The 13,435-nt window shown below is 34.4% G+C and overlaps 1 protein-coding gene across 1 annotated transcript in view; it reads left to right on the top strand.

The window, feature by feature from the left end:
• The window catches only part of SEMA3A (semaphorin 3A), a 612,798-nt gene that overhangs the window by 215,149 nt on the left and 384,214 nt on the right, over positions 1 to 13,435 (top strand). The window lies entirely within an intron of this gene.

The raw sequence follows: 13,435 nt of genomic DNA, 5'->3' as shown, positions 1-13,435 counted from the left end.
ACTATGCTTCAAAATTATAAGAACAAATGATTTTTATTACAATTAGTTGGTCATTTTCACTTTGTCATTAACATTTAATAGCTACAGAAAATAGGAAACTAAATATGGAAAATTCATATTTATATATTTTTTAAATACTACCAACATTTAAAAGCATAGAAAGGTGGTGCATTGAATAGAGCGTCAGACTGGGACACAGAGAACCCAGGTCTGAAACCCTGAGGTCACCAGCTTGAGCACGAGCTCATTCAGCTTAAGCACGGGCTTACCAACTTCAGCGCAGGGTTGCTGTTTTGAGCGTAGGATCATAGACGTGACCCCATGGTCACTAGTTTAAGCCCAAAGGTCACTGGCTGGAAGCCCAAGGTTGCTGGCCTGAACTCAAGGTTGCTGGCTTGAGCAAGGAGTCACTCACTCTACTGTAGCCCCCCAGTCAAGGCACATATGAGAAAGCAATCGGTGAACAACTAAGATGACGCAACAAAGAATTGTTGCTTCTCATCTCTCTCCATTTCCATCTGTCCCCCTCTCTGACTCTGTCAAAAAAAAAAAAGGGCATAGCAATTAAAAAAAAAAATTATATTAGTTTATTGTGTTTACATGGTTTCAAGTGCCCTATTCAATATAACACCCTCTATACACCACATCATGCCCCTATGCCCCTGCCCATGCACAGTCTTCTTCCACCCCCATATTTTCTCCTTTGGCCCCCCACACCCTACCTCCACCTCCCCTATCTTTCTGACTATTGCTAACCAGTTCTTTGTATATATGTGTTATGTATATATGATTTTGGCTAATCCCTTCCCCTTGTTTGATCCAGTCTCCTCTTCCCCCTTCCCTCTGACAGCAGTCTATCAGTTCCCTCTGACCCTGCCTTTGTTTCTATTTTGTGAAAAAAAATAGCAATTTTATAGTAAAATGCCTAAGAACTAGTTATCACTTATTCATTTTAATAGATGAGGAAAGGGAGTCTCAGATATGACCTAAATAAAAGTGTAGCAAATATTACTAGATTTTTAAGAAACAAAGTATCTTTTAAAATATTTATTTCAATGCTTATTTGGAAACTAGGCATTTTTAATACAATTTTTCAGTTTCAGGATTTCCTGAAGTAGTTGCATTTTCATGGAATTTGTCTTATGAAATGCTGTCCACTAGAGAACACTTATTTCAGTTAAATAATTTATTGGCAACTCAGTGACCATAATAACTGATGAAATATGTTGAGACAAGCCATAGTCAAGTGTGGTAAATGTGAAATGTACTATAAATTATAAAATAAAAAAAGCATATGCCCAAAACAATGAAGAATAATAGCTATCAAATATAACAAATAATAAGATTATATTTGTTTTTAACATTTTTAAGTTAAAAAATAATGATATTTAGGTAAAGATCCATTTTGTTAAAATATAAGTTAAAACTAAAAGAGTAAAAGCTATGCCATGACAAAGCTCTACGCAAAAAAAAAAAAAAAAAAAGGTAGTAGCTTATAACATTTAACACCTAGATAGAATGAATGGCAAAAATAAATGAAATGTGATAGAGTATGCTGTCACTGAATACATAATATCACGGGCAACTATCATATCACCCATATTAAATTTCTATACACAGTACACGTATCTCTAGAAAATTAGGTAAAACTAAGGAAAATAAATCAAGAGGAAGAAATAAAATTCATGCTTAGATTTACTGTTTTAACAATCACCACCAATAACCCAGTGTCTGTCTTTTTCCCTTCCAAGGAAAGAATTTATACATTATTTCCACAAGTTTTGTGTAAAAGTCCCTCAAGGCTGCATGTGACTAATGCTTCTTTAGGACAAATGTAGCCCGAGGGATGGAAAGAGATTTTTACGGTCCAAAAGCTGAATCTCACATTAAGATGGAGAAATATCCTATTAGGTTGATGGGTACCAGCTAATAGTAGAACTTCATAATGTGTGAAAAAAAAATTGCTGGTATCATGAGCTTCATGCTGGGTATACTAGTATATTTGGAGCCTGCTACTTGTGAAAGCTTCACTTTTTCCATTTTTAGAAAATGTGAGGCAGCAAAAAGGTTTTTGACAAACTGCAGACCCGGCACTGTTTAATCAACTTGATCGCGGACACTCCACCATTTCTTCTGGTCTCTTATTTTATTTGACCACTCGCCATTTCATAATTTTTTCTACTACTGGATGATAATTTTAAAACAAAGTTCAAAAAATTGATTCAGGAAGATTGAAATTACGCTTTATAAAAAATCAGCAGGAAGTAAAAGGAAGATTCATACAATCTCCAAAATGGTAACTCATTCTCTTTCTGTACATCTCAGTGTTTGTACGTGTACTTTTAATAAACAGACTTAGAACAACTATTTTATCTTGTTCATGATTGACATGATACGTAGTAATGTATTCTGTGTGATGAAAAAACAAGAAAGGCTTTTGTACGTTAGTGGATTTTTAGTTTGCATGCCTGCATTCTGTATATTGTGAAATAAGTCATTTTATCAGTTTAAGGATTTAAATTTATGATTATTTGAAAATACTGAGTACTTCCAAATACTTTTTCATATTAGTGCTTAATTTTGGTTTTAGTTTGGTTACAATGATACTGAAAATTAAGAAAGGTATATAAACTTAAGGCAGGGGTCTCTAATTAGAACAATTTCATCTTAGTTAACTTTTTTCAATGCAACTTTGCTATTATCAGTAGACCTACTTTTGTATTATTTATAATGTTAAAGATAAACTGTGAGAAAAAAAACTTTAATCACCAAAAATTGCTACATAATTGTTTAAGAATGAGATAAACTACTGCAAGACTGGTTTTAACTGAGACAATACAGATGTCTCTTTTCCATTATTTGTTTCTATCCTATTGTTTAAACAATTCAAATTGTATCAATTATTGTTACCCCAATCCAAGGAGAATAGAAAGTGTATAGACTTGAATATCTTGGGAGTCTTTCTTCCATGGACCTTGTGTCTAGCAATGGGGTGATTATAAAACCAAGATCTTCAAAATTTAAAACTATGTGGGTAAGAATAATTCACATCCAATCCAGCCTAATGATCTACATTTGCTGAAAAAAATGTCCATTGTATTTATCAATCTTTAAATTACAACTTGATATAATGTTTTAGAGTCTTTTGCTGTATGGCTGATTACCCATTTGGAAATGAATGACTTCCTGATCTGATCCCACCAGCTAGAAGAGTCAGTGTAAAATTATTTATAACAAACAAAAAATTTCTCCAAATAATATTTTTTGCAGTTCATTATTTATTTATTTATCGTAATTCTACAATAATATAACAGATTTATTATAAGATTAAAATAATTCAAACTACTGTTTCCATTAGTGTTACACAGTTGTTTTTATATTCAGAGAAAACCAACTTTTACTCAGAAAAATGGCTTTGTGACCAAGTCTTGTGTGCCAGTCCCCTGGCATTCCTGCTGTACTAAGGCAGACAGGGCACAAAGCAAGTCCTTTCTAAAGCAGGCGTTGTTTGCCTGAGCAAAAGTGACTATTGTCTTTGACATGCTGTTTTCTCTACACCTTTCGCTTCTGTGCACTTTCTATTCAATCAGTGAAGCTGCACTAAGTTGTGCTATGGCTAGAAAAAAACTGATCTCATCATCTAGGTGCCTGTATAATATCAGAGTTTATTTATTGCACATGCTAGATGTCTACCATGGGACACTTTAGGTTCTGTTCTATCATTCTAAAATGAAAAAGCAGGTCCTATCTGAGACATATATGTGTTACAGCAAAAGGAAAAAAAAAGCAAAGCCAGAACCAAGAGCTGAGTTTTAAAGCTTCTGCTTAGATGTTGAACACTTTGGTTGCAGTCATAGGCCATTGCCAAAAGCAAGTCATATGTCTATGAATAAAGTTAATGACACTGGAAGTCTAGTCCTCCTGCAGGGACTGGCCCAGTGGGGAGCAATGACACATAGTTGATAATAATATAATCTACCAAAATCTAGTCACAAATATTCACTTCATTCTTTACATTCACCAAATTCCCATCGAGACACAGTTTCAGTTGCAACGTCTGGAACCTCATGATAGACTAGATGAGGTTCTTAATCTGGAGAACTAGGAATTTAGAGGACTATTTATACTCTATTCTCCCAATCCTCACACCTACACATATTTCTAATATTCTGAGGCGGAAAGCAAGAAATGTTCATTCAGAAAGAGGAAGAAGCACAAAGCAGTCACCCTATAGATCGCAGCACATCTGAAATTATAATGGGCATGACCCTTTCCTGGTTATGGGGAATGTTTCCTGATATGTCTCCAGTTCTGATGCCTGCCCCAAACTGCTTAGCCTACTACTCTCCACAGCTCTAGCTCTGCCCTCCGCAGATACTTTTCTGTATTCCTTGGCATTATCTGTAAAGGTCACTGTCAAATATCGCCCCCCCCCCCCCTTCCTGTAGGATAAACAGCTTTCTTAGCCTAATTTTACTGCCACTAGAAGTTCGAGAAGCCTAAAGTTAATGTTTGAAATCTCAAACACTCACATTCTCTTTTATTTCAGGCTGATGGCTCATGTGGCAGTACTACATTCTCTAAACATAGTAGGATTGTTATTTCTAGTATTTTATTTTATTCTCAACCATGTGCCAATAGCCACATACTGATTTTTTTCTAAACTTAGGTCCCTTGAGTTTACAGGGCTTCCAGAAGAAGCCTTTTTTATTCTACTTTCTCTTAGCCATCCTGCTCAATGGAAAGTAATTACTGGCTGCTACCTTATTTAATGCAGATGTTTTATATTTTTATTGATTTTATTGGACTCACATTGATTAATAATTTTATGTAGGTTTCAGATATACAATTCTATGATATACATCAACTGTGTATGGTATTGTGTGTTTACCACCTCATCAAGTCTTCCACCACCATTTATCTTCCTTACCCTCTCCTGCCTTCCCCCTTTCTTACTGTAATCACCATACTGTTGTTTGTGTCTGAGCTTTTTTTCTTTGCTTAATTCCTTTACCTTTTTCAACCAGTCCACCAAATCCTATTCCCTCTGACAGTTGTCAGTCTGTTTTCGATGTCTGCCAGTCTGTTTCTATTTTGTTATTTTGTATTGTTCATTAGATTCCACACATGAGTGAAATCATCTGGTACTTGTCTTTCTCTGACTGATTTATTTTACTTAGCATAATACTCTCCAGGTCCATCCATGTTTAGTACATTGATACAATGTGATACTACTCAGCTGTAAAAAGGAAGGAAACTTATCTTTGGTGACAGTGCTGATATTCTAATGAAGAGTGAAAAATCACACCCTTGATTTGCTCTTTGCTAAGAGGTTGAATTGTAATTAGCTTTCATGACTCAAAGCTTTCAACAATTTTCTCTTTTACTGATTGGTGATAAGAACAACATCTTTCAATGCTGCAGGGCCTGAAATTTCAAGATGCTTTCTGTTTCTGTTTTCTGTGCTTGCAAACTAGCCAGTACCAATTGAGGCGTGACCATAACTTGAAGCCACAGCTAATTTGGAACATTTTCTCCTTCCCAAAGAATTGCAGCTTACACTATTACCAAATGTTTTTCTGTTTCATTAATAGGTTGCCATCTTTCCACCTCCAATAAATTTTTTTATCACCAACTGCTTGATCTCAAATCTGACATTATGTAATTTAGATTTTTGTTACTATAATACATTATTTCTAAACACCGAATTCCATATCAATTAGCATAGGCTATGTTATGCTGAGGTAATCAATGGCCTTACAATGACAATAAAGATTTTTCTTGTATCATTCACATTATATATATTTAGTGTACTGGTTTCAGTTCTGTTCCAATATTTTTACCCAGACTTGAGAATTAGCTTGTATCCCAGAAAAAAAGGTGATTGGCAGAAACACACTGTGGCCTCTACAACTTCTGCTCAGAAATAGCCATGTCATTTCCATACACATTTTATTTGCCAAAGCAAGTTACATTGTCAAACTAGAAGTCAAAGGAGTGTGAAGTATAATCTTCCCAATAAGGAGGCACATGGTGAAGAGGGGATGTAATTATTTTGATAATAAATCAATCTTAAATATTTGTTTTTCAAGAGACAAACCTTGAAAATACATAGAAGTTGGAGTTATGTGACTGAACTGTTGCTTATTGAGTGAACAACGTATCAGTTACTTGATATTTTGGGGTAATCTTTTTTTCTAGTGGAGTTAAATAATGTTGATACAGTTTATAATATTTGACTTATTGCTATTACTAAAATGAGCATAACATAGATACCTGCTTTGTTCATATAATACTAGATAATCACTGGGGGAAAAGTGGAGTTTCTTATAAAATGCGATGTACAAGATTCCCAAATGTGCGTCTTTAATTTTTTATGTCCCTGATGTTTTCAAGGAATTAAATCAAAATGTATATCAATCTGTGTCTTAAATAAAGTTTTACCTCTTTATCTAATTGTAAAACTATTTACTGAGTGAATTAGGAGGGTTATTATTATTGCTCTACTGTTGTCGCTGTTTTATATACATAGACATAAGACTATTAAAATGTCTTAGGACAAGGGTAAGTCTAGAGTAATCTTGAGAAGCTATGGGACACACACATGAAGGGCAGAAAAGTTGAGTGTTATATTCATAAAATAAGATTATCTATTTTCACTCACTATAAACACCTATCTGGAAATACAACATACATTTCTAGGCCTTTCTATCATAAACTCACTTAACAAACATAGTTTTACTTATTATAATAAGTCTAAAATTGAATATGGTGCTATTCAATTTAAAAAGAAAAAAATACTTTCTTAGGTAATTTAAAGAATAAAAGTCTATTGTTAAGATGTTTAAACTACAATATAATTAAATTGATTCAAATAACTGTGAATCAATACTTTTGTTTATACAGAATTATAAAATAAATAGCTTAAGTGAAAGAAATTACAGACCTATAGTTTTGTTCTCTTTATAAATTCTATTGTTTTACTTTGAAAACTGGATTCTATTGATTTGGCTGGCAATAGAATTTCAAAGAAAATAAGTATTTAAAAGTATATCACAGCTGATCCTCCCAAAAAATAATGATTATATTAGTGCATGGTTTGATTAGAGACAAGTGGTTAATGTGGTCAAAAAGATCTGATATATTATTCACAATGTTTTAAAGTAAAAATAAATCTATATTGCAAATAACTTTAGATATAACAAATATTTTAAATTGTGCCATTCAAAATGTTTGTGCCAGTAATGTTTATAAATATGACTAAGCAATAATAGAAAGATTCAAAGCCTTGTTAGAAATAGTATCTATTCTACATAAGGTATTATATGTATTTAGAATAAAGAAACACATATAATAGGAAAGAAATAGCAATTCCAGAAATTTTGTTCATACTAATCAATTGGATGATTTAAGTTTAAAGTTTATCTAATAGAAGCATAAATTATGTACAACTCATAGAACGTTTCTGCAAGTAATGTGTGTGTGAGAGAGAGCACATATATGCATGTATATGCACGTGTTATATATAATGCTATATTTTTATCTAGTGCATATGAATGTAAATTATGTGAATATATGATGAGATGCATATGAGTTAAAGTTTACACAGTAACATTATTAACTATGAGTAAACTCAAGTATTTAATCTGTATGTAATAATTCTGTAATAGTTTATAGAATTTGTTTATTTTCTAAGGTGAAAATTGTTTTCAGTGTAATATATATTTTTTAAGTTTTAGGAATAACATGTTACCATTGGGATAGTTTTGTAATCTGATTGAAATATAAAAATGATGAAAATTTTAGTTTCAAGTCTCTATTCTACACTTGAGAAGACCAATTACATTTTGAAGTTTAGAAATTGCTTACTAAAAAGATAAATTTCATGTAAATATTTTAATCAAATTATATTTATTTTCAGCCTATGTCAGAACAAGTATAAGAGAGGTTATATGGCCTGTTTCAGATCTTATGAAGCCCAAGGTGTTATTTCTTTGTTTTTTTTTTGGGGGGGGGGCTTCACTTCATAGTATTTGTCCCACATTAAGCATTTCTTTGTTTTACCAACTTGAAAATATTTAATAAATATGTCCTTTAATTGAATTAACATTTTCTGTGAATTTATTTGTTTGTTTGCTTGTTTATTTAGTGAGAGAAGGGGAGGCAGAGATAGACTCATGTGTGTGCCCTGACCAAGATCCACTGTCAAGCCCACTAGGGGGTAAATGTTCTGCCCATCTAGGGCATTGCTCTGTTGCTCAGCAACTGAGCTCTGCTTAGCACCTAAGGTTCAAGTTGAGGCCATGGAGCTATCCTTATTGCCTGGGGTCAACTCGCTCTAATTGAAGCATGGCTACAGGAGAGAAAGAGAGAGAGAAAAAAAGTGAGAGGGGAAGGAGTGGAGAAGCAGATGGGTAGTTCTCCTGTGTTCCCTGACCAGAAATCAAACCCAGGATATCCATACACCCGGCCGACTCTCTACCACTGAGCCACCCAACCAGGGCCGATTTTTTTTTTACCTATGCATATTTAGTGATACTTGCAGAACAAGAGAACCTTAAGTATAAAAAGTTTACAATGAAATAATACCTTTGAGAGGTGAAATTTAATAGGCATTTATTTAAATAGTCCTTAATTTTTTATTTGCATCTTTTTTCACAATTGCATATTTTTCTGAGACCTTGAAAAGTGTGTATTTTACCTGAGCAATTGGGTATAGTGACTAATGATATGTCACCCCAGATATATATTCTCTGAATTTTGACTATGCACCTTTAATTCTTCATTCATATAACCATCATTATATTCATCACATTGTACTGTAATCACTAATTTAGTTGTTTGAATTTCAGTAAAAAGAAAGGAGATGGAATACAATTATTCATTTACTTAAATATGTACATTCACTTATATATACATTTATTTAAAATAGATACTCATTATTATATATATTTAAATGTTGGTCAAAGCTGGGCACTGTTCTATTCAGGGGATGTAGTGGCAAGTAAAAAGCAAGTCCCTACTCCCTGGAGGTTCTATGTTAGCTTCATGCCTCATTTAATTTTGTATCTAAAACTCTGCCTGACATATTAGGTGTTTATTAAGTATTTAAAAATTATTAGTACATAAATAAAATATAGAAATTTTATAATTAAACCTAAGAGTGTTTGAAGTTACTTAAATTTACACGCTTGAGTAAATTTAAATAACCAGGACAACACATATCTCAAAGGTATTTGACATGTATGTACTAATTCTAATCAAAGTCACTTGAAATTCTGCATTATAAATTAAATTAAACATCAATGGATTGGTTTTTAATTTATTCATATCCATTTCCCAAATTACCTTGCTTTCCCATTCTCTCATGAGAAACAGACAAAAGGAGAGAGAGAGAGAGGGAAGAAGAAGACAGAGAAAGAGATTTTAAATTTGTAATGCACTTTCCTAGAAATATTAATGACAATTTTAAGTCTTTCTAATACACTAACTGTTATTTTTAAAGAAAATGGCCAATGTAACTTTCAATTCAGCTAACTCCTAGTAAATTATTGTTTAATGTAAACAAGTACAGCAGAAAGTAGAGTATTACATTTGTTCTTGTACATCCCTGTCGTCAGATTTATCAAAGCTATGACTTCTTTAGAATTTTCAAGAGAACACCAGAATCAAAGAAAAGAAATAGATAAGATAAAGAATTACAATTTATTTTCAATGGGAGTTTCCCATTTAAGTTTCATTTGTTATTATCACTTTAAAGCAAGTTGAAAGTATGCTGGGTAGGCATCATTATCTGACACTAATGGAACCTTTTGTGACAGATTTTTTTTGTTGAATAATTATATGGTGTGAATTGAAAAAAAAACTGTCAGGTATGATCAGATATTTTGTGTCTGCAATTGCCAACTTGGCTCATAATCTTACCAACGATAGGTGGAAAATTTTATATGTGCCAGAAGTTTGTCTACATTATCAGTGAATATGAATATTTAATTTGGTCAAACAAAGTATATTTTAATTATAGTTGTAACAATTATTAAATTACACATCATTCTATGTGCTAGAATAAAATATTTTGATCAACATACTGGTTTCATTGTGGTCAATTTAATATAGAGATTAAGTGAAGTTCTGAAATTTTCAATGTTTAAGCTCTTTTAATTATACTGTCCATATCTATTTGTTCTTTTGTTTTGTTTTTTACAATATTTTGATTTGACCAATATACTGTTGTTACCTAAGAAATCATGTTTGTGGCATAGGTTTTACCACTGTTTGCAGTTAAGGACCTGATTATATCAAATTTGTATATAGTTACAACTATATTATTTTTTGCCCCTTCAACTCCCTCCCATCACCCTTCCCTCACTCATTACTCACTGACTATATCACTGTTTCTTTAACAAACTATGCACGATCTTGCCTCAGGGTCTCTAAATTTACTGCTCCTTTGTCTTGAATTTTCTTTCCCAAGATATCCACATGGTTTTTTTCCTACAGACCTTGGGTAAAATGTCATCAACTCACAGAGGGCTTCCCTGACCATAACAAACAAATTCTTACCCAGCCTTTCAATCCTCTCATTTTATAGCCCTATCATTGCTTGACCTTGTATTATAAATTTGTACATTATTTAGTTAACTATTTGCATAAAATTTAAGTGCCTTATAGCCAGGCACTTCAATGACTTCTCACTGCTATCTAAAATAGTATCTGGCACATAGTATATTATAAATATTTTCTGAATTAATAATAAATATCTATATTAGTTATAAATAATTATGACAGTTAAATTTCATGAAGCTCTTCATGAAATAATAAGAACATTCATCATATCATAATAAGAGAAAATTTAAACATAAAACATGGAAGCCCTTATATTTGTAACAAAACTTCTCTTTCTTTAGTCTTTCAGTCAAGAAAAGGTCAGGATGTTGGCATATTCTGATGACCTCACTGGAGATTCTTAGGCCTACCTACACAGGAGATTCAGAAACATGGTAGGATTGAGGCTACCATCCAGGGCTCAGAAGATTGATTATGCACTTAGTATAAGCTGACTGGCCATAGGATGCCTTCTGTGTAAATCAAAAGGAAGCCCACATTTAGTGTATGCTCCTCACCTTCAAACCATCACTGATGGAGATCAGGGGAAAAAGAAACCTCTTGTGTTAACTTGAATGCATCCATCAGATGTGAAAAAGAATTCACATGTCTTTAGCTGGGTGAAAGAGCACTAGCACCAAGAGTCAAATGGACACCCCAAATCCCTAAACACTCTGACAAGACCTCACACCACCTCTCTGGAAAAATCAGAATTGGATTCATTAAGCTCATGTCCTCATTTTATGTCAATGACCAAAAAAAACAAAAAACAAAAAAACTCGTAACTTCCGAGTCATTCTTCTTTCTTTTTAAATTTTTATTTATTGATTTTAGTGAAAGAGGAAGGGAGAGGGAGAGAGACAGGAACATTAATGTGTGCCCTGACTGGGGCCCAAACTGGCAGCCTCTGCACTTTAGGACAAAGCTCTAACGAACCAACCAACCAACTTATCTGGCCAGAGCTTCCAAGTCATTCTTTTTTTTTTTTTTTTTTTTTTCTTTTTCTTTTTACAGAGACAGAGAGAGTCAGAGAGAGGGATAGATAGGGACAGACAGACAGGAACAGAGAGATGAGAAGCATCAATCATTAGTTTTTCGTTACACATTGCAACACCTTAGTTGTTCCTTGATTGCTTTCTCATATGTGCCGTTACCGTGGGCCTTCAGCAGACCAAGTAACCCCTTGCTTTATCCAGCGACCTTGGGTTCAAGTTGGTGAGCTTTGCTCAAACAAGATGAGCCTGCGCTCAAGCTGACGACCTGGGGTCTCGAACCTGGGTCCTCCGTATCCCAGTCCGACGCTCTATCTACTGTGCCACCGTGTGGTCAGGCCCAAGTCATTCTTGATTCTCACATCTTGAAACCTCATCCTCTAATCCAGTGGTTTTCAATGGCAGGTCCACAGACCAGCACCATTGAAATTTCTTGTCAGTCTATGAAAGAGTTAATCATACAGATGGAATCCACAGCCCTGTGGTTAAAAACCACTGCTCTCATCCTTTTCTGCCTCCTTTCACCATGTTTTCTAGAACTCACCAACAAAGCCCCTTTATTTTCAACCATTTTACATTTTTCACCTTATCTTCCCTCTAAATAAAGCCTGGTTCTATTTTGTTGACTCTGCATCTCATGCTAACTTCTAAGAGATTGCTATTTCCCTACTGCCCCACTGAAACCACTAATGTTGGAGATGGGGCAGTGTTTCCTCTGTTCCTCAGTGTCTCTTCTAGTGCAGTCTGCTTGCTCCTTTCCACACCTCCTAGCTGTGATCTCATGACATCTACCTGCTATTCCTCTTTATACAAGTCTTCCAGCAACTTCTGGCCACTTCCCCTCTTCCATTAAGATTTCAGTTTTCTCTCATTGTCGGGCTGTCTAACACCCTTGTCATCATAGAGTATGGTAATTTCAATATCCTACATAGATGAGTCTTCACAAACGTTAGTCTCTGAACTATGTGACTCCTCAATCCCAAAAATCTTGTTTCCTATCTTATTACTGCTGTGAATTAATTTCATCATCTTGTGATGTATACATTTAATGAATATTTCACATGTTATTGTCATTTGAGTTTCAATATTGGCGTGTGTTCTTGAGTTAATGAATTATTTGTTTATTTACATATAACCTTGCATAAATGTTTTTTTTTTGTTTGTTTTTTTGTATTTTTCTGAAGCTGGAAACAGGGAGAGACAGTCAGACAGACTCCCACATGCGCCCGACCGGGATCCACCCAGCACGCCCACCAGGGGCGACGCTCTGCCCACCAGGGGGCGATGCTCTGCCCCTCCGGGGCGTCGCTCTGCCGCGACCAGAGCCACTCTAGCGCCTGGGGCAGAGGCCAAGGAGCCATCCCTAGCCCTGGGCCATCTTTGCTCCAATGGAGCCTTGGCTGCGGGAGGGGAAGAGAGAGACAGAGAGGAAGGAGGGGGGATGGTGGAGAAGCAAATGGGCGCTTCTCCTATGTGCCCTGGCTGGGAATTGAACCCGGGTCCCCCGCACGCCAGGCCGACGCTCTACCGCTGAGCCAACCAGCCAGGGCCATAAATGTTTTACTTAAATCAATTTTTTACATTATCTCTAATCCCATTACATAGTAAAGGATTAAAAAAACATATTGTGTAAATGCATGTAGGATAATATAGTCTATATTTCTCAAAAATATTATAATGTTCAATAGTCAATATTTCTTAAAAATGTACAGTAAAAAATAGATTGAGAATAAATGTAAGAGAAATACTACTTCAGAACTTCTATTACTACAGTGTTAATTGACTAAAATAAGATTCATATTATTTAATAAGGTTAATACTTAGCTAATGAATTTCCA

Source organism: Saccopteryx leptura, chromosome 12 (assembly GCF_036850995.1).
Source record: "Saccopteryx leptura isolate mSacLep1 chromosome 12, mSacLep1_pri_phased_curated, whole genome shotgun sequence".
Taxonomy (NCBI): domain Eukaryota; kingdom Metazoa; phylum Chordata; class Mammalia; order Chiroptera; family Emballonuridae; genus Saccopteryx; species Saccopteryx leptura.
This window is presented reverse-complemented; position numbering and strand designations above follow the sequence as displayed.